General features: G+C 43.2%; 1 protein-coding gene across 1 annotated transcript in view; it reads left to right on the top strand.

The window, feature by feature from the left end:
• The first annotated feature begins 16,288 nt into the window (after positions 1–16,288).
• Positions 16,289–24,468, top strand: part of arap3 (ArfGAP with RhoGAP domain, ankyrin repeat and PH domain 3) — a 78,555-nt gene continuing 70,375 nt past the window's right edge. Inside the window, 1 exon segment of the mRNA XM_055160107.1 lies at positions 16,289–16,455. The gene's annotated coding sequence lies outside the window, so the exon portion shown is untranslated.

Raw genomic sequence — 24,468 nt, 5'->3', positions numbered from 1 at the left:
TATAGAGTATCTTTCTAATAAAAATGTACTTTTCTACTCATTTTTACTCCGACCAGAGTTAAATATTGTGAAGTGTAACAGTATAAAGTAAAAGTCTGAGGTTTGGAAACTACAATTTACTAAAAAGTTAAAGGTGTTTTCTTCTTCCTGACCTGTCAAACGTTGGACGCTCTCTCCTTTTGTCCGCCGTGATTTTTGGTTGGTTGATTGGTTTATTCACGGCTTCGTTCTCCTCTCTGATTGGGTGTTTGGGGCGTGTCGTCTCCACGGTAACGGACAAACCGCCAAACGAAGCCGTCCCTCCGTTCAGGTCCCTTCGCATTTGGAGCTGAGTTATGACCGTGGACAAACAGAGCCACACAAAACACGGAATTAAAGTCTTCCTCTTCAGGACTCAAGGGAGCAAAGAGGACAGACGCACGACTAAGACCGGGCTGGTCCTCGGCCTGGACCTCGATTTAGACCTGGTTTAGGCCTTTGTGTAGATCTGGTTTAAACCTGCGCTCCTTGGTTTACATTAGTCCTTAGTTTAGACCTGATTTAAGGCTGGATTTGTCTCAGTTTAGACCTGGTTTAGGCCTTGGTTAGAACAAGTTTAGTTTATTAAAAAATGAAAAATGTCTCATAAGTATGAGATAAGTTTATAATGTATGGAAACAACTAAACATTATGTAATCTATAATCCAAATCTGGTTTTCTGCTTTGGGTCGACCTGGTCAAATATGAACTTGAGTCAAATTCATATGTACGGTCTGTGTGTACGACCTGCAGATGTATAATCTCTGAAAAGTTTAACATGAACCATTTCCAATGAGATAAAAGCACAGAACAGACTCACCATCAGCAGAACACCCCTCTGTCACAGAATGAACACTTATATTCCACTGAGTCGTGTCCTGTTGTCCGATAGAAGCTGAATGGAAGGAGCGAGCTGTTGTTTGAGCGCTTAGTTTATGCAAATTAGCCATGCGGGTTTAAGTTTAATTTCTGTAAAATGTAAACAAATATTCTCAAAGCTGCATTAAAAACATTATTACTTAATGTATACTGAAAGAAAGGAAAGTTGAGTACAGGAAATGTCTGTAGAGCGGCGGTAGAGAGGACCAGTCACAGCCCTTACTGTCTGTGTCTCCTCCCCTGTCGTCTGCGTCGTTTTGACACATAGTTTGGAAATTTCTGAGGTGCTGCATCATGGTGCAGACAATTTGATGCTGGACTGTAAATATCTGGGTTTCACGTGACGTCACAGGGCTACGTTTGTCAGCGCACGAAATCAGATGGAGGGCAGGAAGTGAACTGACTGGAGGAAAACGCCGATATGTTGTGTAGTTTACGGCTGTGCCAATTGTTCTTACCGAGAGAAGGAAAACCGATTTTTTAGAGTACACAAAGGTCATAAATGGGAAAAGCTGACAGAACAACATCGTAAAAAGTGGATTACAAACCTGTTTGTGGTCGGGAGGAGCAGAATTCGCTAATGCTCGTGTTTAAAGTGAACACTTCAACAAAGGTTTGTTACAAAGATAAATTGTTTTTTGTGGTTTACCTAAACATAAACGAATCATTAACGACTAACGGCTAACGACGTTTGTTGACATTAAATAGTTTGGATAGAGGTTACTGCCGATACACTGCAGTTTTTCCCATAACGTCTAAACACATAAAATAAGAGAAACACTCACCCCAGCGAAGACCAAATGATAATCATAATTTAGGTCAGGGGTGTCCAAACTTTTTTCATCAAGGGCCACATGATGAAGCAGAAGGCTGATCGAGGGCCATAGACTGGTCCTCAATACAGTGAATAACTGAAATATGTGCAAGTTTGTCACATTAGAATGAGCTATGAGACTTTATTCATGCCAAGATCCTTAAAACCACACACTAAATTAAATTAAATTAATTAAATATCAGCTTTATCAAGGTAGATTTTCAAAAAACTTGCAGTAAAAAGTACATTTTTAATTGATGCAAGGTAATTTGGGCCAATTCACCTGGAAGCCTGAGGGCCAAGAAAAATTTGTCTGAGGGCCGCATTTGGCCCACGGGCCGTAGTTTGGACATGCCTGATTTAGGCGTTTTGCACCAAGGCTGAGGACCCATCCACTGACAAAAAAAGTCCTATGCCTCCAAACTTTTGTACACCTTCATCTGTTGTCTGGTGTAGAACGACGCCTGAAGAGCTGAATAGTTCCTTAAATCCTCTGCCTCGATTGTCGGCAAATCTTTTACTTCCGTCAAAAATTCTCTGATTTTCAATAAGATCGGGGTCACGTCCAATTTATTTGTCGACTAACTGCTCGTACTTTTGCCTCGTTACTGGCTCTAAATCCTTACAGTAAGAACTCTTCTCCATATCTGTGTTCTCCAGAGCCGTGTTTGTTTGTCGTGTTTGTCTTCACTTCCTGCCCTCCACCTGAAATTCGCTCATCATCGTGATCACGTGACTAAAACCCTCCTATTGGCCTTGACTAGGAAATGAAGCCCTATGTCCAAAATTCCGGACTGTCCCTTAATAAAAACACGCAGCTTTAGTCCATGCATGAGGTAAAATAATAAAATCTGTTTATTTTGTAATTCCAAATGAGCTTAAAGGTTGTATAGAGGATTTTTTTAAGGGATGAGAAATACAGCGACAGTCCTTGTGCGCATTCAGAATTACCGTTGAAGTGACCTGTCTGGAAGTAATTCAGTGGCCGACGCGTCAGTTTTTAGACCCTTCGTCTGCTTCGGTCGCGCCATCGCTGAACGAGATCTCCAAGAATCACCTCAGTTTGGCTTTGCTACTTTTCCACTTCTCTTCTTCTTTCAGCGACCTCAAAAACTGACTTTCTTTTGCGGTGAACCGGTCGTGGATTCTCATCCACCATCACAACAAACTTTGTGCGAAATGCGAGGAAGCGACAGTTCGAAAATGCCTCTAAGAACCGCCGCGTAAACCACGTAATCCCCGCGCTCCGACGAGTCAGTTATACTAGGGAGTTTGATTGACAACCTAACAGCCAATAGAAAATGAGGGAGCCTCGTTTTCTATTGGCTGACGTTTATCTGGCCTCACTACGTCCACAGTTGATAGATTTTCGTTCTTTTTTTTTTGGTCATCATAATTACAAAGCTGCTGCGTCTCTGTAATGGTATTTTAATCTTTCACTGACAGTTTGAAACTAAAAAAAAATCCTCCATACAACCTTTAACACTGCCCGGGTCTGCAGGTTTGTGTGTGAAACATGTGAATGAAACAAAAAAAACACAACTCCAGGTTTGTTTGCGACGAGGAAACAACATTAGAACATAGATCAGAAAATCGAGTAATATTGGTCCTTTAAACTGAGCTAAAACCAGGGCCAAACCAGTCTAACCCGGGTCCAGAGCGTTACATTGTCCCCGTGTGTGTGTGTGAGAGACGTCTGTGCTGTCCACTTGATCGGTGTCTCTGCTTTGTCCGCTCTAAATGCTGTCCCCCGAGTCCATTGTGGCGTAGGAAATCTTTAATGTCCGCGTGAAAGCCGGAGCGGTGCATTGTGGGTAGGTCCTGTCCGCGTGTTTGCTCTCCGTGATTTAAGGACATCCTCAGGCCCCCGGGTCCAGAGACGTTTGTCCACAGGAAGGACAGGAGGAGACAGGAGAGGGGACGGGCTGGAGGACTGTCCACACACGGCGCAGGGGTCCAACATTTCACCACTTTTCAAGGGCACAGAAAGTTTGGTTTAGTTGTGATTTAGTCCTGGTTTAGTCCTGATTTAGACATGGTTTAGTTCTACTTTAGTCTTGGTTTAATTCTGGTTTAGTCCTGCTTTGAAACTTGATTAAAGCTTATTAATACTTTGTTTAGTCCTGGTTTTGACCTGGTGTAGTCCTGTTTTAGTCTTGGTTTAGCTACGGTTTAGCCTTGGTTTTGACCTGGTTTAGACCTGGTTTATTCTTGGTTTAGTTCTGGTTTAGTCCTGCCTTAAAACTTGGTTAAATCTTAATAAGACTTTGTTTAATCCTGGTTTTGACCTGGTTTACTCCTGTTTTACTCCTGGTTTAGTCCTGATTCAGTCCAGGTGTAATTCTGGTTTAGTCTTGATTTAGTCCTGTTTTAGTCCTTGTTTACTCCTCACTTAAAACTTGGTTAAACCTTAATGTTATTTGGTTTAGTCCTTGTTTTGACCTGGTTTAGTCCCGGTTTAGTCCTGGTTTAGTCCTGGTTTAGACATGGTTTAGTTCTACTTTAATCTTGGTTTAATTCTGGTTTAGTCCTGCTTTGAAACTTGATTAAAGCTTATTAATACTTTGTTTAGTCCTGGTTTTGACCTGGTGTAGTCCTGTTTTAGTCTTGGTTTAGCTACGGTTTAGCCTTGGTTTTGACCTGGTTTAGACCTGGTTTAGTTCTGGTTTAGTCCTGCCTTAAAACTTGGTTAAATCTTAATAAGACTTTGTTTAATCCTGGTTTTGACCTGGTTTAGTCCTGGTTTACTCCTGTTTTACTCCTGGTTTAGTCCTGATTCAGTCCAGGTGTAATTCTGGTTTAGTCTTGATTTAGTCCTGTTTTAGTCCTTGTTTACTCCTCACTTAAAACTTGGTTAAACCTTAATGTTATTTGGTTTAGTCCTGGTTTAGTTCTAGTTTAGTCCTGGTTTAGACCTGGTGTAGTCCTGATTCAGTCCTGGTGTAATACTGTTTTAGTGTTGCTTTAGTGCTGGTTTAGTCCTGGTTTAGTTCTGCCTTAAAACCTGGTTAAACCTTAATAAGACTTTTGTTTAGTCCTGGGTTTGACCTGGTTTAGTCCTGGTTTAGACCTAGTTTACTCCTGTTTTAGTCCTGTTTTTGTCCTGGTTTAGACCTGGTTTAGTTCTGGTCAGACACTGGTTTACACGAGTCTTTGGTTTAGTCCTGGTTTAGTCCTGGTTTTGCTCTGGTTTCGAGTCTAGTTCTGGTCAAACACTGATTTACTGGTTTAGTCTTTGGTTTGGTCCTGTTTTATTCCTGTTTTAGTCCTGTTTTAGTCCTGGTTTAGTCCTGATTTAGTCCTGGGTTAGTCCTGGGTTAGTCCTGGGTTAGTCCTGGTTTAGTCCTGGTTTTTGGCTGAGGATGAGGAGCAGAGCTGAAGATCCTCTCCTCCCTCTCCTCTCTGCGTCTTTGGGATGTAAATGCCCTGTACATATGGAGGGGAGGAGCACTAATCAAACAGTACTACTATTACTACTGCTACTACTACTACTACTACCATTACTGCAGGGGGCGGGGCCTAGGAGACACGAGACAAAAAGACACAAGAGACAATCCTCAAGGGGATAGGAAAGGAGACAAGGACGCTGAAGAGAGAGGAAGTGCACTCTCTCCAACAAAACTACAACAACAACAACAACTACTACTAAAACTATTACTACTACTACTACTACTACTACTATTACTACCTCTGTGTACATATGACTTTATATTTTATAGTACTGCGCTTGTGATGTTTAATTAAAGTTTTGTTTAAAGTAAATGTATCATCAGCATTTGCATAAGTTTGCATTTTTCTTGTGTCTCTGTTCAGGGGTTTTCACCGTGAGGGTCGTGACCTGAAGGGGGCGGGGACAGGGGGTAGGGGGGGTGGCTGGGTTCGGCAGGGGGCGCATCTTTTGGTTTGACGGTGTTTTATAAGATTTTAGTTTAGCCGCGTAACATTTCTAGCGCTCGTCTCCGCGGAAATGCTACTGATTTGTGGAGAACGTTCCGCAGTGTAGATTAAAACCCGCTGTGTCTGTCAGCGCTGCTACGCTACGTTACAGTTCGGATCTGTGGAGAGGCGCTGTAATGCAAGGGAGTTTATTTGTATAGCACAATTCGTACACAAAGTAATTCAAAGTGCTTTACATCAGGGGTCTTCGATGTTTTTTCAGGCCAGGGACCCCAAACTATGTTATATATGTTAAATATGACATATTTGACATATTATGAAATAAATAAACTGATGCTTTTGAAGAGAACTGTCACTCAGGCTTAAGAACTGTACAGGTGTTAGGTCGGATTGTGATATTCGCCGGTCAGGACGCAGGAGACAGGACGCAGTTGGTAAATTTAGGAGGTTTAATGAAGCTCAGGCAACATCACAGAACATTACTGGTAACCAGTGTCGGGGAGTAACAGATTACATGTACCGGAGTTATGTAATCAGAGTACAAATTATGAGTAACTGTATTCAGTTACAGTTACCGTTTCAGTGAGTGGTAATTGGATTACAGTTACTTTGTTGAAATACGGCGGTATTTTCCTGTTTTCACATTTTGGGCTATTCTTTTTTTGTTTGTTTTGTTTTGTTCGGTAATTCCACTCATTGCCGGACTCTAAACCAGGTCTAAACCAGATCTAAAATCAGGTCTAAGCCCAGGTCTAAATCAGGTCTAAACCAGGTCTAAACCAGGTCTAAACCAGGTCTAAACCAGATCTAAAATCAGGTCTAAGCCCAGGTCTAAATCAGGTCTAAACTAGGTCTAAACTAAACCAGGTCTAAACCAGGTCTAAAACCAGGTCTAAACCCAGGTCTAAACTAGGTCTAAACCAGGTCTAAACCAGGTCTAAACCAGGTCTAAACTAGGTCTAAACCAGGTCTAAACCAGGTCTAAACCAGGTCTAAACCAGGTCTAAACCAGGTCTAAACCAGGTCTAAACCAGGTCTAAACCAGGTCTAAACAGGTCTAAACTAGGTCTAAACCAGGAATAAACCAGGACTAAACCAGGACTAAATCCAGGTCAAAACCAGGACTAAAACCTGGTCTAAACCAAGTCTAAAACCAGGACTAAACCAGGACTAAACCAGAATTCATCAGGACTAAATCATGCTGCGTGAACGTGTCTCCTCCTCTTTTATCAATAATATTTTTAATTTGGTTCAGTAAAGTCTGGGCTTTTTATTTTCTTTTAGCAGATAAAACATCTTATGTGAAGATTTCCTCGTCTTTGTTTCTCTACAGCAACTCAAGTAATCCAAAGTATTCAGATTACGTTACTCACTTTAAGTATTTTAATGGATTATGTTACAAACTACATTTTGGGGTGTGTAATCTGTAATCTGTAGGGGAATACATTTTAAAAGTCACCTTCACAACAGTGTTGGTAGTGTGGTCTATAAAGAAAAAGAATAAACAAATTGAGTTACTGTACTACAGTGATAAAGTAAAAGGTGTACTGCTAAACTTACAATAACAAACATAAAGAGTAAACGTGGACGGACTAAATAAGAAGCACAGGATAAAGACATAATATAACTATAATGAATTTACACGGCAGGACACATGAGAAAATAGCATTAGCATCTAAGCTTATAAACTTAACTAAACAGGTATTACAGGAACATGAACAACACAGTATCTCGGGGTCTTGTTCACGAGTGAGGGGAGGACGGGGCGTGAGATTGACAGGTGGATCGGTGCAGCGTCTGCAGTGATGCGGTCGCTGTATCGGGCCGTTGTGGTGAAGCTCGATTTACCGGTCAGTCTTCGTTCCTCCTCTCACCTGTGGTCATGAGCTCTGGGTAGTGACCGAAAGGACGAGATCGCGGATACAAGCGGCAGAAATGAGTTTCCTCCGCAGGGTGTCTGGGCGTCTCCCTTAGAGACAGGGTGAGGAGCTCAGTCACACGGGAGGAGCTCGGAGTAGAGCCACTGCTCCTCCACATTGAGAGGAGCCAGTTGCGGTGGCTCGGTTCTAATGCCTCCTGGGCGTCTCCCTCGGGAGGTGTTCCGGGCATGTCCCACTGGGAGGAGGCCCCGGGGAAGACCCAGGACACACTGGAGGGACTATGTCTCTGGGCTGACTTGGGAACACCTCGGGGTCCCCCGGAGGAGCTGGAGGAAGTGTCTGGGGTGTAGGAAGTCTGGGAGTCCCTGCTTGGACTGCTGTCCCCTCGACTCAGCCCCGGATAAGCGGAAGAAAATGGATGGATGGATTTCAACTTTCAATTTTCAACTGGCAACACAAATGAGACACTTGTATGAGGCTCATTCTGCTTTCTGATTAAATAATCGTCTCGAACCAAAACATAAAATTAGCTCTAACTTTAACAACTTGTCCATCATGTCAAATGCTTTCGTGATTAAAGGGCCCATATTATGCTATTTTCAAATATGGTATAACAGAGGTGAGCAATATTTTTTTCCATGGGGCCACATGAGAAACAGAAAATATTGTGGAAGACCAAAATTCTTAACTCAGTTCTGCATAATATTAATTGTATTTCTTGATAAAAAGCAGTAAATATCATTCTTTTTACAAGCTGTTAAGAGTTTATGTTATAATCAGTGTTGTGAAGGTGACTTTAAAACAGATTACAGATTACATATCCCAAAATGTAATTTGTAACGTAATCCATTAAATTACTTAAAGTGAGTAATGTAATCTGAATACTTTGGATTACTTCAGTTGCTGTAGAGAAGCAAAGACGAGGATCTTCACATAAGATGTTTTATCTGCTAAAAGAAAATGAAAAGCCCAGACTTTACTGAAACCGTATTAAAAATATTATTGATAGAAGAAGAGGAGACACGTCCATGCAGCATGATTTAGTCCTGTTAAATCCTGTTTTAGTCCTGGTTTAGACCTGGTTTGGACCTGGTTTAGACCTGGTTTAGACCTGGTTTAGACCTGGTTTAGACCTGCTTTAGTGTCCGGCAATGAGTGGAATTACCCGAAAAAAAAAAAAAAAAAAAGGGATATAGCTCCGAAATGTGAAAACAGGAAAATACCGCTGTGTAATCCATTTATTTCAACAAAGTTACTGTAATCCAATTACCACTCACTGAAACAGTAACTGTAACTGAATACAGTTACTCATAATTTGTACTCTGATTACATAACTCTAGTACGTGTAATCTGTTACTCCCCAACATTGGTTATGAGTAAACAATGAAAAAGTGATGCTGCCTTACAAAAAATGTCACATAAAAAAAACACCTCTAAAATAAAAGACATGCAGCTTTAGTCCATGTATGAGGTAAAATGATAAAATATGTTTATTTTGTGATTCCAAATGATCTTAAACGGGCCGGTCAGAGTCGACCAAAGAGCCGTATGTGGCCCTGGAGTCTGTTATAGTGTTATTTCCTCATCTGAAAACTGCCACTGCATGACATCACAAGGTGGAACAGAGCATTTTGAGCTAATAATAAAGTTGCTCAAACATGTGAATGAAATAAAACAGAACTCCAGTGTGTTTGTGATGAGGAAACAACATTATAACGTGGATAAAAACATCACAATAGTCAGTTTTGCGTAGAATATAATAATAACCAAGATTTCAAAGATGTATTTTAAAACATTTCAGTAAATTTAATTTCAATCACAAATAATATTAAACCACTGCAAACAGATACCTGCCCTAGAATAAAACCAGGGCACAGTTTACAGGAGACGAGGCGTGGGTCATAAGCAGTGCAGCAGCGCCCTCTGGTGGACAAAAGTGGACAGTCCTGCAGTAATTTTTAACCTAAACTTATCCAAGGAGGAAGTATTTATAAACACTTACGTTGCTATAATCGAGAATATTTTTAGGTACTTTTTTTTTATTTTTTTGAGTATTCAGTATAATTTTATCATTTTATTCGGCCTTTATTTCACAGTTTTCTGATCTGTCATAATGTTTCCTCATCACAAACTAATAATAACATTAGTTAGATTAGTCAAACTTCCTTCTCCAGTTTTGTTTTCGTAATCGGTGACACATGTAGGATTAGGTAAGGTCGCTTAGTCATTATGATACAATAAAATTTTTTTTTAAAAATCTGGCTCGTGTGAAATGCTGAGATACATCGGACGATTTGTTATGATGATGTTTACGGTGACTTGTGTTGTAGTTAAGACCGCGGCAATCGAGACCGACACCAGTCCGAGACCACAGGGTCCAGAGACCAGGACAAGACCAAGAGAGACCAAGATTTTTAAAGGTTGAGACAAAGACAAGACTGACACTTTCAGGCCCCGTTCACACTAGTTTGTATTCGAGTTGTTTTCGTTGTGGATGCAGAGTCCGTTCACACTAACCCGATGGAAAACGGCTCCAGAGACGGAACGATCTGGTGCCGTCAGCTCCCACGAATTCACCTGAGCACAGATCTGATCCGGCACCGTGTGGACACCTGAAAACGCTGATACATTGATATAGGAGTTTCATTGTTGACAAAAGCGCGCGTTGCATGCTGGGAATTATTTTGGTCGGCGGCAAGAAACACTAATTCAACATGACGGATGGAGTGAGAAAAGTAAAGGGTATTGATCCCGGTTATTTATCCACTCTAACGGCAGAGGACCCAAGACCATTTGACCAGAAATTGGTCATAAGCATCGACGGACGACAAATCACCCTTTTAAACCCCGACAAAACCTGGACCAAACCAAATTTCTGGTCAGAATCTCCAACTACCTGGACAAATATTCACTTGGGCGATATCCACAATGACTTGGTGGAAACTCCTGGGCCATTCACAGCAGAAAAGATGAAAACCTCCAAGAGTCTCGATGTGTCGTTGAACTTGTTGGAACAGCACCAGGACTATACCAGGACTAACCCAAGACCAAGACTAAGACTAGTACCAGAACTGTACCAGCACCAGGACTATACCAGGACTAATACTAGACCAGGATTAAAACTAATAACAGGACTGTACCAGGACCAAGCCGAACCCAAGACCAGGACTAAGACTGGGACCCTACCAGGACCAGGACTATAGCAGGACTAACCCAAGACCAGGACTAAGACTAGGACCCTACTAGGACCAGGACTATACCAGGACTAACCCAAGACCAGGACTAAGACTAGGACCCTACTAGGACCAGGACTATACCAGGACTAACCCAAGACCAGGACTAAGACTAGGACCCTGCTAGGACCAGGACTATACCAGAACTAACCCAAGACCAGGACTAAGACTAGGACCCTACTAGGACCAGGACTATACCAGGACTAACCCAAGACCAGGACTAAGACTAGGACCCTACTAGGACCAGGACTATACCAGGACTAACCCAAGACCAGGACTAAGACTAGGACTCTACCAGGACCAGGACTATACTAGGACTAACCCAAGACCAGTACTAAGGCTAGCACCAGGACTGTACCGGAACCGGGACTATACCGGGACTAACCCAAGACTAGTATTGTACCAGGACCAGCACCAGGACTAGGACTAGAACTGTACGAGGACCAGGACTAAGACTAGGACCCTACCAGGACCAGGACTATACTAGGACTAACCCAAGACCAGGACTAAGACTAGGACCCTAACAGGACCAGGACTATACTAGGACTAACCCAAGACCAGGACTAAGACTAGGACCCTACCAGGACCAGGACTATACCAGGACTAACCCAAGACTAGTATTGTACCAGGACCAGGACTAGGACTAGAACTGTACGAGGACCAGGACTTAACCCAACAAGACTGAGTCCAAGCACCTTAAAAACTGAGACAAGACCAAGTCCAAACGCGCTCGAGTCTAAGACGAGACCAAGACTGTAAAAAAAAAAAAAAAAAAAAGGTCTTGAGGACGGTTTGCTTTAAGACTAAAAATCTTGTCTATTTTTTTTTCTTCCAGTTTTTAGTAGTAGCTCTAGTGGAAGTTCCTTGGTTCTTCAGATCTACTCTTCAGGTGGAGGTTCTCTGATGGTTCTCCAGACCTTCTCCTGCTCTTGTGGAAGTTCTCTAGTTCTTCAGACATACTCTTCATGTGGAGGTTCTCTGGTGGCTCTTCAGACCTGCTCCTTCTGAGATTCATGTTCTCTAGTTGTTCTTCAGGCCTGCTCCTGCTCAGGTGGAGGTTCTTTGGGTGTTCTTCAGTCCTCCTCTCCAGACCTTCAGATTGAGATTTTCTGGTTATTCAGAGTTGCTCCTGCTCAGATGGAGGTTCTCTGATGGCTTTTCAGGCCTGCTCCTTCTCAGATTCATGTTCTCTTGTGGTTCTTCAGAGTTGTTCCTGCTTAGGTGGAGGTTCTCTGGTGTTTCGTCAGACTTGCTCCTGCTCTGGTGAAGGTTCTTTGGTGGTTCTTCAGGCCTGCTCCTCCTCAGGTGGAGGTTCTCTAGTACACCAGATTGGCTCCTGATCAGGTAAAGCTTCTCTGGTGGTTCTTCAGACTTGTTCCAACTCAAGTGAAGGTGCTCTGGTTCTTCAGACTTGTTCCAGCTAAAGTGAAGATGCTCTGGTTCTTCAGACTTGTTCCAGCTAAAGTGAAGATGCTCTGGTTCTTCAGACTTGCTCCAGCTCAAGTGGAGGTTCCTTGGTTCTTCAGACCTGCTCCTGCTTTAGTGGAAGTTTTCTGGTACCTTCAGACCCACTCTTCAGGTGGAGGTTCTCTGGTGGTTCTTCAGGCCTGCTCCTTTTCGGATTCATGTTCTCTAATGGGTCTTCGAACATGCTCCTGCTCAGGTATAGGTTCTCTGGTGGTTCTTCAGACCTACTCTTGCTCAGGTGGAGGTTTTCTTGTTCTTCAGACCTGGTCCTGCTCAGATGGAGGTTCTTTGGTGGTTCTTCAGACCTGGTCCTGCTCAGATGGAGGTTCTTTGGTTCTTCAGACCTGGTCCTGCTCAGATGGAGGTTCTCTGGTTCTTCAGACCTGGTCCTGCTCAGATGGAGGTTCTTTGGTGGTTCTTCAGACCTGGTCCTGCTCAAGTGGAGGTTCTCTGGGGTGGATGTGGTGGGGTTTCCTCGGCCTCTTGAGGAAGACGGGCTACAGGAAGCAGGAAGTGTCTGGAACAATGGGAGAAGAGGAAACAGGAGGCGAGGGTGGGGGCCAGCTGACCCTTCACCAGAGGAAACTCGACTCAGACACGCAGAATGTATCACCACGAAAGCAAAAGCAAAAGGAAAAGCAGGACCAAATTAAACCAGGACTAACCCAGGACCAGGACAAAGACTAGTACCAAGACTGTACCAGGACCAGGACTAACCCAGGACCAGGACTAACTCAAGACTAAGACTAGTACCAAGACTAACCCAAGACCAGGACTAAAACTAGTACCAAGACTAAGACTAGTATCAAGACTGTACCAGGACCAGGACTAACCCAAGACCAGGACTAACTCAAGACCAAGACTAAGACTAGTACCAAGACTGTACCAGGACTAACCCAAGACCAGGACTAAAACTAGTACCAAGACTAAGACTAGTACCAAGACTGTACCACGACCAGGACTATCCCAAGACCAGGACTATCCCAAGACCAGGACTAACTCAAGACCAAGACTAAGACTAGTACCAAGACTGTACCAGGACCAGGACTAACCCAAGACCAGGACTAACTCAAGACCAAGACTAAGACTAGTACCAAGACTGTACCAGGACTAACCCAAGACCAGGACTAAAACTAGTACCAAGACTAAGACTAGTACCAAGACTGTACCAGGACCAGGACTAACCCAAGACCAGGACAAAGACTAGTACCAGAACTGTACCACGACCAGGACTATCCCAAGACCAGGACTATCCCAAGACCAGGACTAACTCAAGACCAGGACTAAAACTAGTACCAAGACTAAGACTAGTACCAAGACTGTACCAGGACCAGGACTAACCCAAGACCAGGACAAAGACTAGTACCAGAACAGTACCACGACCAGAACTATCCCAAGACCAGGACTAACTCAAGACCAAGACTAAAATTAGTACCAAGACTACTAGTATCAAGACTGTACCAGGACCAGGACTAACCTAAGACCAGGACTAACTCAAGACCAAGACTAAGACTAGTACCAAGACTGTACCAGGACTAACCCAAGACCAGGACTAAAACTAGTACCAAGACTAAGACTAGTACCAAGACTGTACCACGACCAGGACTATCCCAAGACCAGGACTATCCCAATACCAGGATTAACCCAAGACCAGGACAAAGACTAGGACTGTACCAAAACCAGGACTATACCAGGACTAATCCAAGACCAGGACTATGCCTAGGACTATACCAGGATGAACCCAAGGCCTGGACTAAGACTAGGACTGTACCAGGACCAGGACTAACCCAAGACCACGACTAAGACTAGAATTGTACCAGGACCAGGACTATACCAGGACTAACCCAAGACCAAGACTAAGACTAGTACCAGGACTGTACCAGGACTATACCAGGACTAACCCAGGACCGGGACTAGGACTGTACTGGGATCAGACTATTCCAGGACTAAGACTAAGACTGTACAAGGACTATACCAGGACTAACCCAAGACCAGGACTAAGACTAGTACCAGGACTGTACCAGGACTATACCAGAACTAACTCAAGACCAGGAATAGACTAGGACTGTACCAGGACAAGGACTATTCCAGGACTAACCCAAGACCAGGACCAGGACTAGAGCTTTTCATACAAAAAAAAAAAAAAAAAAAAAGCAACACAAAGCGCTTTTCAGTGATTAAAAATTATCCCACATTTCATTTCAAGAGCCAGAGAGAAAGAGTATATTATATTTTAACATGTGATTCTGGGAAAGCAGAAGTATTTGATGAACCTTCTTCTAAGAAACTGAAAATGACTCAGTTTTGGGGAGAATTTTCACACACCCATCATAAACTCTTCTGTTCTGTTATCAGCAAAAACCGGTTATGTTTTAACTCAAGCCCCACAACCCGTCCTGCGGCCAAATCAAAGCACCAGGCCTTTGGGGACCGAGCCATTGCCATTGCTGGGCCAACCCTCTGGAACTCTCTCCCCCTCCACATCAGAAACGCTGACTCACTAAACACCTTTAAAAAAAAAAAAAAAAAATAAACTGCTCATAGATCACCTTTTCCTCACAGCCTGTAACCCAAAAAATGACTTTCTTTTCTTGTCTTTCTTTTGTATAGTGAAGTGTCTGAGTTGCAGGTGTATTTTTATTGTTGTTAATTATATGAGTTGTTCAAATTAAGTTTTGGTCTGCAGCCAGGGAAGCTTCAGCTAAAAAAACAAACCAAAAAGCACTTCCACAGCCACTGGTAGCTCAATAAAATGTTGCTGTATTTGTTAAAAGTGTCTATAAGTGGTTGTATCTTCTCTGATTCAGGGGTTTTCATGTTTTCATTTGCCAAAGTGAGACACAAGTTTACTGACTGATTTATTTTCATTTTAGACTTTAACTTGTACAGTTTTGTCCTCTAGTCCTGCAGCCGAAAACTTCACTGTGTTGATCAAAAACACACTGGTGTATCAAAATTCCAAGCTTCACAGATGAGCAAACATGTGAGGGAAGTGAAGGAGCAGGTGGTTTATGTGTCTGGAGTCATAAAATTATTTGTTTTTTTAGGAGAAATATTCATGTAAACTTGTTCTATGAGCTGTGAGTTTTACCATAAATCAAACTATACACTCCTTTAAGTCTACAAACAGTGTTGGGGAGAAACAGATTACATGTACCAGAGTAATCAGAGTACAAATTATGAGTAACTGTATTCAGTTACAGTTACTGTTTCAGTGAGTGGTAATTGGATTACAGTTACTTTGTTGAAATAAATGGATTACACAGAGGTATTTTCCTGTTTTCACATTTTGGGATATATATATATTATATATATATATATATATATATATATATATATATATATATATATATATATATATATATATATATATATATATATATATATATATATATATATATATATATATATATATATATATATATATATATATATATTCCCGGTAATTCCACTCATTGCCGGACACTAAACCAGCTCTAAACCAGGTCTAAAACCAGATTTAAACCAGGACTAAACCTAAACCAAGACTAAACCAGGTCTAAACCAGGTAAACCAGTCTAAACTATGTCTTAAACAGGATTTAACAGGACTAAATCATGCTGTGCGGATCATGTCTCCTCGTCTTTAATCAGTAATATTTTTAATTTGGTTCAGTAAATTCTGGGTTTTTCATTTTCTTTTCGCAGACAAAACATCTTATGTTACGATTTATGCTTCTCTACAGTAAATCAAGTAATCCAAAGTATTCAGATTACGTTACTCATGTTAAGTAATTTAATGGATTACGTTACAAATTACATTTTGGTGTATGTAATCTGTAATCTGTAGGGGAATACATTTTAAAAGTCACCTTCACAACACTGATTACAAATGGTGCAAGTGATAAATAAAAGGTAATTAAAAAGGACTTAAGTATTTTCTCATAATCATGTTCACCAATTGGATTCCAAAAATCACACAGGTCATGTTATCTGTTATCTGTTTTATCGATATCATTTTTTAGTTGTCTTTTACTTTACGCAAAACCGGAAATTCGAAAGTTTTCCTGTAGTCTTTTATTGTGAAAGCGGAAGTGCGCTCCGTGCTCGCAGACTCACACTTGACACGCGTCTCCTCCCGAAAAGTCTGTCAGAGAAAGTCAGGCACAGTGGATCTACGAACAACCCGAACCCAAACCGCGCCAAACCGGGCCGGAGCGAACCGACAGGCTCCGACCAGCTCCGGGCGCTTCGGGACCAGAACTCCGCGGAGTCCTGCGCCGAACGAGGTGAGAACCGCGGAGATCTGCTGAAATCTGCGCTGTCTGTGCGGTTTGTTTGGACAAGTTTGTGAGGACCGTGCGCGCGGGGAGGTGAGCGCGCGGGGCAGCATCTCTGTGAGCGTCACCCGTGGGTCCGTGTCACCCGTGGGTCCGTGTCACCCGTGGGTCCGTGTCACCCGTGGGTCCGTGTCACCCGTGGGTCCGTGTCACCCGTGGGTCCGTGTCACCCCAGACTCAGACTCAGATCAGAACAAAAGCCCAGAGCTCAGTGCGTCAGTGCGCGCGCACATTGCACTAACGCTGCGGTTCGTGCGCAGTGGAGTCCCTGTCAGGTTTAGACAGGTGAATCTGACAGGTGCAGAAGAGAAGGAGCCTTAAGTCACTAATCCGCAGGTTGTTGGTTCAAGTCTGTTGTAACATCTGCACGTGTGTTCAGTCTGTGTGTGGACGTGTTTGATCACAGAGGTTTAGTTTTTACCGCAGAATAACAGCAGCGACTCTGGTTATTCTGCCCCAGGGCAGGTGTGTCCAGCTCTGCAACACCCCAGAGTTAAATCAGGTCTAAACCAGGTCTAAACCAGGTCTAAACCAGGACTGAGCCAGGTCTAAACCAAGACTAAATCAGGTCTAAACCAGGACTAAACCAGGACTAAACAAGATCTAAATGAGGTCTACACCAAGTCTAAATGTCTATCCCAGGTCCAAACCAGGTCTAAACCAAGACTAAAGAGAGGACTAAACAGGACCACGTCAGGACTAAACCCGGACCAGACCAGCCAGGACTGAACCAGGACTAAACCAGGACTAAAGAGGACTAAACAGGAGTAAGTCAGGACTAAACCAGTGGACCAAACCAGCCAGGACTAAATCAGGACTAACCCAAGACTAAGCCAACCCTAAAGAGAACTAAACATCACCAAGTCAGGACTAAACCCGGACCAAACCGGCCAGGACTAAACCAGAACTAAGCCAGGACTTAAGAGGACTAAGCAGGAGTAAGTCAGGACTAAACCTGGACCAAACCGGCCAGGACTAAACCAGGACTAAACCAAGACTCAGCCAACACTAAAGAGAACTAAACAGGACCAAGTTAGAATTAACCCAGACCAAACCAGCCAGGACTAAACCAGGACTAAAGAGGATTAAACAGGACCAAGTCAGGACTAAACCAGGACCAAACCGGACTCAGGACTAAAGAGACTAAACATCACCAAGTCAGACTAAACCGGAACAAAACCGGCCAGGACTAAACCAGAACTAAGCCAGGACTTAAGAGACTAAGCAGGAGTAAGTCAGGACTAAACCTGGACCAAACCGGCCAGGACTAAACCAGGACTAAACCAGGACTAAAGAGGATTAAACAGGACCAAGTCAGGACTAAACCTGGACCAAACCAGTCAGGACTAAAGAGAACTAAACAGGACCAAGTCAGGACTAAACCCAGACTTAGAGATTTAGAGCTTAACCAAAAATAAACCAGGACTGAACCAGGATTAAACCAGGACTGAAACATCATCAAACAAGGTCTAAACCAGGAATAAACCAGAACTGAACCAGGACTAAACCAGGACTACATCAGGTTTGATACTTGCTTTAAAAAGACCCACTTTACTCTATTTTCTGATCCATGTTCTAATGTCGTTTCCTCGTGGACTCGTGTTTTGTGTTTTGTTTCGTTCACACAAACCCCGCACATGTCCGAGGGGTGAGGTCTTGGTGGATTCTTGGCGTGACCCCGGGGTCCTGACGATGGCCCCTGGTCCGGGCTGAGGTGTGGCCCCTGGTCCTCGGGCCCCTGGACTCTGTTTAAACAGCAGAACACTCAACAGACGAAAGGAACAGTCTTTTATTGTTGTGGTCGCGCACAGGAAGTGGGGTTTCCTCCGGACAGGAAGTGGACGCCCTCGGACTCACACATTCTCCACCACGCACCAGAACACCCAAGACCTGGTTTAGTCCTGGTTGAGTCCTGGTTTTAGTCCTGATTGGTTTGGTCCAGGTTTAGCCCTGACTTGGTCCTGTTTAGTTCTCTTTAGGGTTGGCTTAGTCCTGGTTTAGACCTGGGAAAGACCTGGTTTGGTCCTGGGGGTGGCCTGATTTAGTCCTGGTTTAGACCTGGCTCAGAACTGGCTTAGACCTGATTTAGTCCTAGTTTAGTCCTAGTTTAGACCTGGTTTAAACCTGGTTTAGACTTGATTTAGACCTGGTTTAGACATGGTTTAGACCTGATTTAGTCCTGATTTAGTCCTGGTTTAGACCAGATTTAGTCCAGGTTTAGTCCTGGTTTAGACCTCGTTTAGACCTGGCTTAGTCCTGGTTTAGACCTGATTTAGTTGTGGTTTAGTCCAGGTTTAGTCCTGATTTAGTCCTTGTTTAGGCCTGGTTTAGTCCAGGTTTAGACCTCGTTTAGACCTGGTTTAGTCCTGGTTTAGACCTGGTTTAGTCCTGGTTTAGACCTGGTTTAGACCTTGTTTAGACTTGATTTAGTCCTGGTTTAGTCCTGGTTTAGTCCTGGTTTAGACCTGATTTAGTCTTGGTTTAGTCCTGGTTTAGTCCTGGTTTAGTCCTGATTTAGTCCTGGTTTAGTCCTGGTTTAGACCTGGTTTAGTCCTGGTTTAGATCTGAATTAGTCTTGATTTAGTCTTGGTTTAGTCCTGGTTTAGTCCTGGTTTAGACCTGGTTTAGTCCTGGTTTTAGATCTGAATTAGTCTTGATTTAGTCTTGGTTTAGTCCTGGTTTAGATCTGGTTTAATCCTGACTTAGTCCTGGTTTAGTTCCTGATTTAGTCCTGGTTTAGTCCTGGTTTAGTCCTGGTTTAGACCTGGATTTAGTCCTGGTTTAGTCCTGGTTTAGTCCTGGTTTAGTCCTGATTTAGTCCTGGTTTAGTCCTGATTTAGTCCTGATTTAGTCCTGGTTTAGTCCTGGTTTAGTCCTGGTTTAGTCCTGATTTAGTCCTGGTTTAGACCTGGTTTAGACCTGGTTTAGACCTGGTTTAGTCCTGGTTTAGTCCTGGTTTAGACCTGGTTTAGTTTTAGACCTGGTTTAATCCTGACTTAGTCCTGGTTTAGTTTGGTTTAGACCTGGTTTAGTCCTGGTTTAGTCCTGACTTAGTCCTGGTTTAGTTCTGGTTTAGACCTGGTTTAGTCCTGGTTTACACTGGGCCCATAATATTACCTCATCATAAACCTGGAGTGTGTGACTTGTGTTTTGTTTCAACACATGTTTGAGTAACTGTGGTTTATTCGTCATCTCCACAGCTCCACACGCTCTGTTCCACCTGGTGATGTCATGAAGTGGTGGTTTTCATGTTAACAGCTCCTTTTCATTTTCTAGTCGAGCTCGGCAGTTCCAGGGCTGAAATCATCTGAATGATTCTAGTGAAAGTGTGTGGAGTTTAAAAACACAGTGGAGCACTTCCTACAGCCTAAATTGTGAGTTAAACATGTGAATGAAACAAAAACACAAGTCCAGGTTTGTTTGTGATGAAGAAACAACATTATAACACAGATCAGAAAATTGTGTCATATGAGAATCTGTGTATCATTATTCATACATTTTTCAATATAAAACCAAAAATAAGAAAACGAAAAAACAAATATTTTCTTTCTTATTTGTCTCCAAAACAAAAATAAAAAAACAAAACAGATAATGATGCATTTTTTCAGTTTTTGATTGTGTTTTTAATGAAAAATGGAAAAAATGGATAACAGACATTTCCCGTTTCCGTGACTTAAACTGCGATGCCGGACTGAACCAGGACTGAACCAGGACTGAACCAGGACTGAACCAGGACTGAACCAGGACTGAATCGTTTTCAGCCCTGGTCTGGTCCCAGTCTCAATCCTGGTCTCAGTCCCGGTCTGAGTTCCGGTCTGGTCCCGGTCTGGTCCCGATCTCAGTCCCGGTCTGGTCCCAGTCTGGTCCTGGTCTCAGTCCCGGTCTCAACCCTGGTCTGGTCCTGGTCTCGTCTCAGTCCCGGTCTCAGTCCCAGTCTCAGTCCCGGTCTGGTCACGGTCTAGTCCTGGCCTCAGTCCTGGTCTCAACCCTGGTCTGGTCCTGGTCTCGGTCTCAGTCCCGGTCTCAGTCCCAGTCTCAGTCACGGTCTGGTCCTGGTCTAATCCCGGCCTCAGTCCTGGTCTCAGCCCCGCCCTGGTCCTGGTCTGTTCTCTTTCTAGTCCCGGTCTCAGTTCTAGTCTGGTCCCAGTCTGGTCCCGGTCTTAGTCCCGGTCTTAGTCCCGGTCTCAGTCCCGGGCTCAGTCCCGGTCTCAGTCCCAGTCTCAGTCCCGGTCTCAGTTCTGGTCTGGTCCCGGTCTCAATCCTGGTCTCAGTTCCAGTCTCAGTCCCAGTCTGGTCCCAGTCTCAGCCCTGGTCTCAGCCCTGGTCTCAGCCCTGGTCTCAGTGCTGGTCTGGTCCCGGACCTGTTTTAGTCCTGGTTCAGTCCTGGTTCAGTCCAGCATCACAGTTTAAGTCACGTAAACGGGAAACGGCCGTTATCCATTTTTTCCATTTTTCATTTAAACACAAAATCGAAAACTGAAAAAACAAATCATTATCTGTTTTTTGATTTTGAATTTGGAGACAAATAATGAAAATAGTTGCTTTTTTCTTTTCGTATTTTTGGTTTTATTTTGAACGAATGATACACGGATTTATGAGCCCTTTAACATGACTTTGGTCCTTGCGATGGAATTAAAACCTAATATCGGTATCGGCAAATATCAGTTTTCGATATCAGAAAGGAAAAAAAAGATATTGGAATATATTGTGTTTTTCAGTCCTGTGTAGAGCAGTTTAGTCTGGCTATTCATCTGTTGTAGGGAGCATTATACCACTCGTGATGTAGGTCAAGGTCCGAGCTGGGAGTGTGGGGCTGAACTGGGACCTGGTTTTACTGTAGACTGGTTTCGGACCTGGGTTAGAACCTGGTTTAGGGTTTCAAAAAGAACCCAAGAAGTTAAAGTACCTGGGGTTTAGACTGTATTCTTAGAGCGTAGACTGGTCGATATTATAGTCCTGGTCTAGTTCTGGTTTGGACCTGGTTTAGATCTGTTGTCAGGCCCGTAGTAGGTAGGTCCATAGGTCCTGCAGTATTTTTTTGTAGTACCACCGCAGTACTTTTCTGGGACTGTTTTCCACTGAGGAAACAGGAAGTACACAATACTCGAGCACACGCAAGGAACCACGTGACTCAGCAAGAACTAAACCAGGTCCAAACCAGGACTAAAGCAGGACTAACTCATGACTAAACCAGGACTAACAACTAAAGCAGGACTAACTCAGGACTAAACCAGGACTAAAGCAGGACTAACTCATGACTAAACCAGGACTAAAGCAGGACTAACTCAGGACTAAACCAGGACTAAACCAGGACTAACTCATGACTAAACCAGGACTCAACCAGGACTAACTCATGACTAAACCAGGACTAAAGCAGGACTAACTCAGGACTAAAGCAGGACTAAACCAGTATTAAACCAGGACTAAACCAGGACTGAACCAGGACTGAACCAGGACTAAACCAGTACTAAACCAGTACTAAAACCAGGACTAAACCAGTACTAAACCAGGACTGAACCAGGACTAAACCAGTACTAAACCAGGACTAAACCAGGACTAACTCATGACTAAACCAGGACTGAACCAGGACTGAACCAGGACTGAACCAGTACTAAACCAGTACTAAACCAGTACTAAACCAGGACTAACTCATGACTAAACCAGGACTAAACCAGGACTAAACCAGGACTAAACCAGAACTAAACCAAGACTAAACCAGGACTAACTCATGACTAAACCAGGACTAAACCAGGATTACATCAGGTTTGAATACTTGCTCTAAAGGCCCACGTTACACAATTTTCTGATCTGTGTTATAATGTTGTTTCCTCGTCACAAACCTGGACCTGGACTTGTGTTTCGTTTCTGTTTTGTTTCTTCGCTCGGACTAAAAACACTCCGTTCCACCTTGTGATGTCACGTGGTAATACAGGAAGTGCTCCTCCGCACACTTTCACACTAGAATCATTTGGATAATTTCAGCTCTGGAACTGTCAATCTCTTCTGAACTAAAGGTAAAAAGTAGATCTGTTAACTTGAAAACTACCACTTCATGACATCACAAGTTGGAACAGAGCATTTGGAGCTAAGACAGAAGACAAAACACAACTCCAGGTCTGTTTTTTGACAAGGTAAAAACATTATAACACGACTTAAAGCTCACAAGAGACAATTTTGCTGTTTCTCCTGGTTTAGGGCTGGTTTAAATCCTGGTCTAGTCCTCCTATAGTCCTGGTTTAGTCTTTGAATTAGTCCTGTTGTAGTCCTGGTTTAGTCCTGTTTTACACTCGGTTTAGTCCTGCTTTAGGGCTGGTTTATTTCTGGTTTGGTCCTGGTTTAGTCCTGGTTTAGTTCTGCTGTAATCCTGTTGTAGTCCTGGTTTAGTCCTTAATTTAGTCCTGGTTTAGTCCTGCTTTAATCCTGGTTTAGTCCTGTTGTAGTCCTGGTTTAGTCCTTGATTTAGTCCTGTTGTAGTCCTGGTTTAGTCCTTGATTTAGTCCTGTTGTAGTCCTGGTTTAGTCCTTGATTTAGTCCTGTGTAGTCCTGGTTTAGTCCTTGATTTAGTCCTGTTGTAGTCCTGGTTTAGTCCTGTTGTAGTCCTGGTTTAGTCCTGTTGTAGTCCTGGTTTAGTCCTGTTGTAGTCCTGGTTTAGTCCTTGATTTAGTCCTGTTGTAGTCCTGGTTTAGTCCTTGATTTAGTCCTGTGTAGTCCTGGTTTAGTTCTGCTGTAGTCTTGTAGTAGTACCGATTTAGGCCTGGTTCAGTCCTGGTTTAGTACTGGTTTAAATCCTGGTTTAGACCTGGTTTAAGTCCTGGTTTAAGTCTTGGTCTAGTCCTCCTATAGTCCTAGTTTACTCTTCGATTTAGTCCTGCTTTAGTCTTGGTTTAGTCCTGGTTTAGTCCTCCCATAGTCCTGGTTTAGTCCTTGATTTAGCTCTGTGTAGTCCTGGTTTAATCCTGGTTTAGTCCTCGATTTAGTCCTGTTTTAGTCCTGGTTTAGTTCTGCTGTAGTCTTGTAGTAGTACCGATTTAGCCCTGGTTCAGTCCTGGTTTAGTCCTGGTTTAAGTCTTGGTCTAGTCCTCCTATAGTCCTAGTTTACTCTTCGATTTAGTTCTGCTTTAGTCCTGCTTTAGTCTTGGTTTAGTCCTGCTTTAATCCTGGTTTAGTCCTGTTGTAGTCCTGGTTTAGTCCTTGATTTAGTCCTGTGTAGTCCTGGTTTAGTCCTGTTGTAGTCCTGGTTTAGTCTTTGATTTAGTCCTGTTTTAGTCCTGGTTTAGTTCTGCTGTAGTCTTGTAGTAGTACCGATTTAGGCCTGGTTTAGTACTGGTTTAAATCCTGGTTTGGTCCTGGTTTAGACCTGGTTTAAGTCCTGGTTTAAGTCTTGGTCTAGTCCTCCTATAGTCCTAGTTTACTCTTCGATTTAGTCCTGCTTTAGTCTTGGTTTAGTCCTGGTTTAGTCCTTGATTTAGTCCTGGGTAGTCCTGGTTTTGTCCTGCTTTAATACTGGTTTAGTTCTGCTGTAATCCTGTTGTAGTCCTGGTTTAGTCCCAGTTTAGTCCTCCTGTAGTCCTAGTTTAGTCCTTGATTTAGTCCTGTGTAGTCCTGGTTCAGTCCTGCTTTAATCTTGGTTTAGTCCTGTTTTAGTCCTGCTTTATTTCTGCTATAGTCGTGTTTTAGTCCTGGTTTAGTTCTGCTGTAGTCCTGCTCCTGCACTTCTCCTGCAGTACTAATACTACAGTACTCCCGTCAACAGTACTTTTACTACATGCAGTAGCAGTACTCTGAGCGTCAGTACTTCGTGTCTGAGTCTTTCTGAGTCTGTTGGTGATGTTTCTCTGTAAACGGTTTTTGTAGTTCAGACCAGAGTCCTGAGGCCGTCAGAGCCGCTATTGTGTCCGACAGAAAGAGGAGCTTTGTTTCCCTCCCACACAACCGGGACAGGACCAGGCACAGTCCGGGTTT

Source organism: Boleophthalmus pectinirostris, unplaced genomic scaffold (genome assembly GCF_026225935.1).
Source record: "Boleophthalmus pectinirostris isolate CB_2022bp ecotype Guang Dong unplaced genomic scaffold, ASM2622593v1 HiC_scaffold_3, whole genome shotgun sequence".
Taxonomy (NCBI): domain Eukaryota; kingdom Metazoa; phylum Chordata; class Actinopteri; order Gobiiformes; family Gobiidae; genus Boleophthalmus; species Boleophthalmus pectinirostris.
This window is presented reverse-complemented; position numbering and strand designations above follow the sequence as displayed.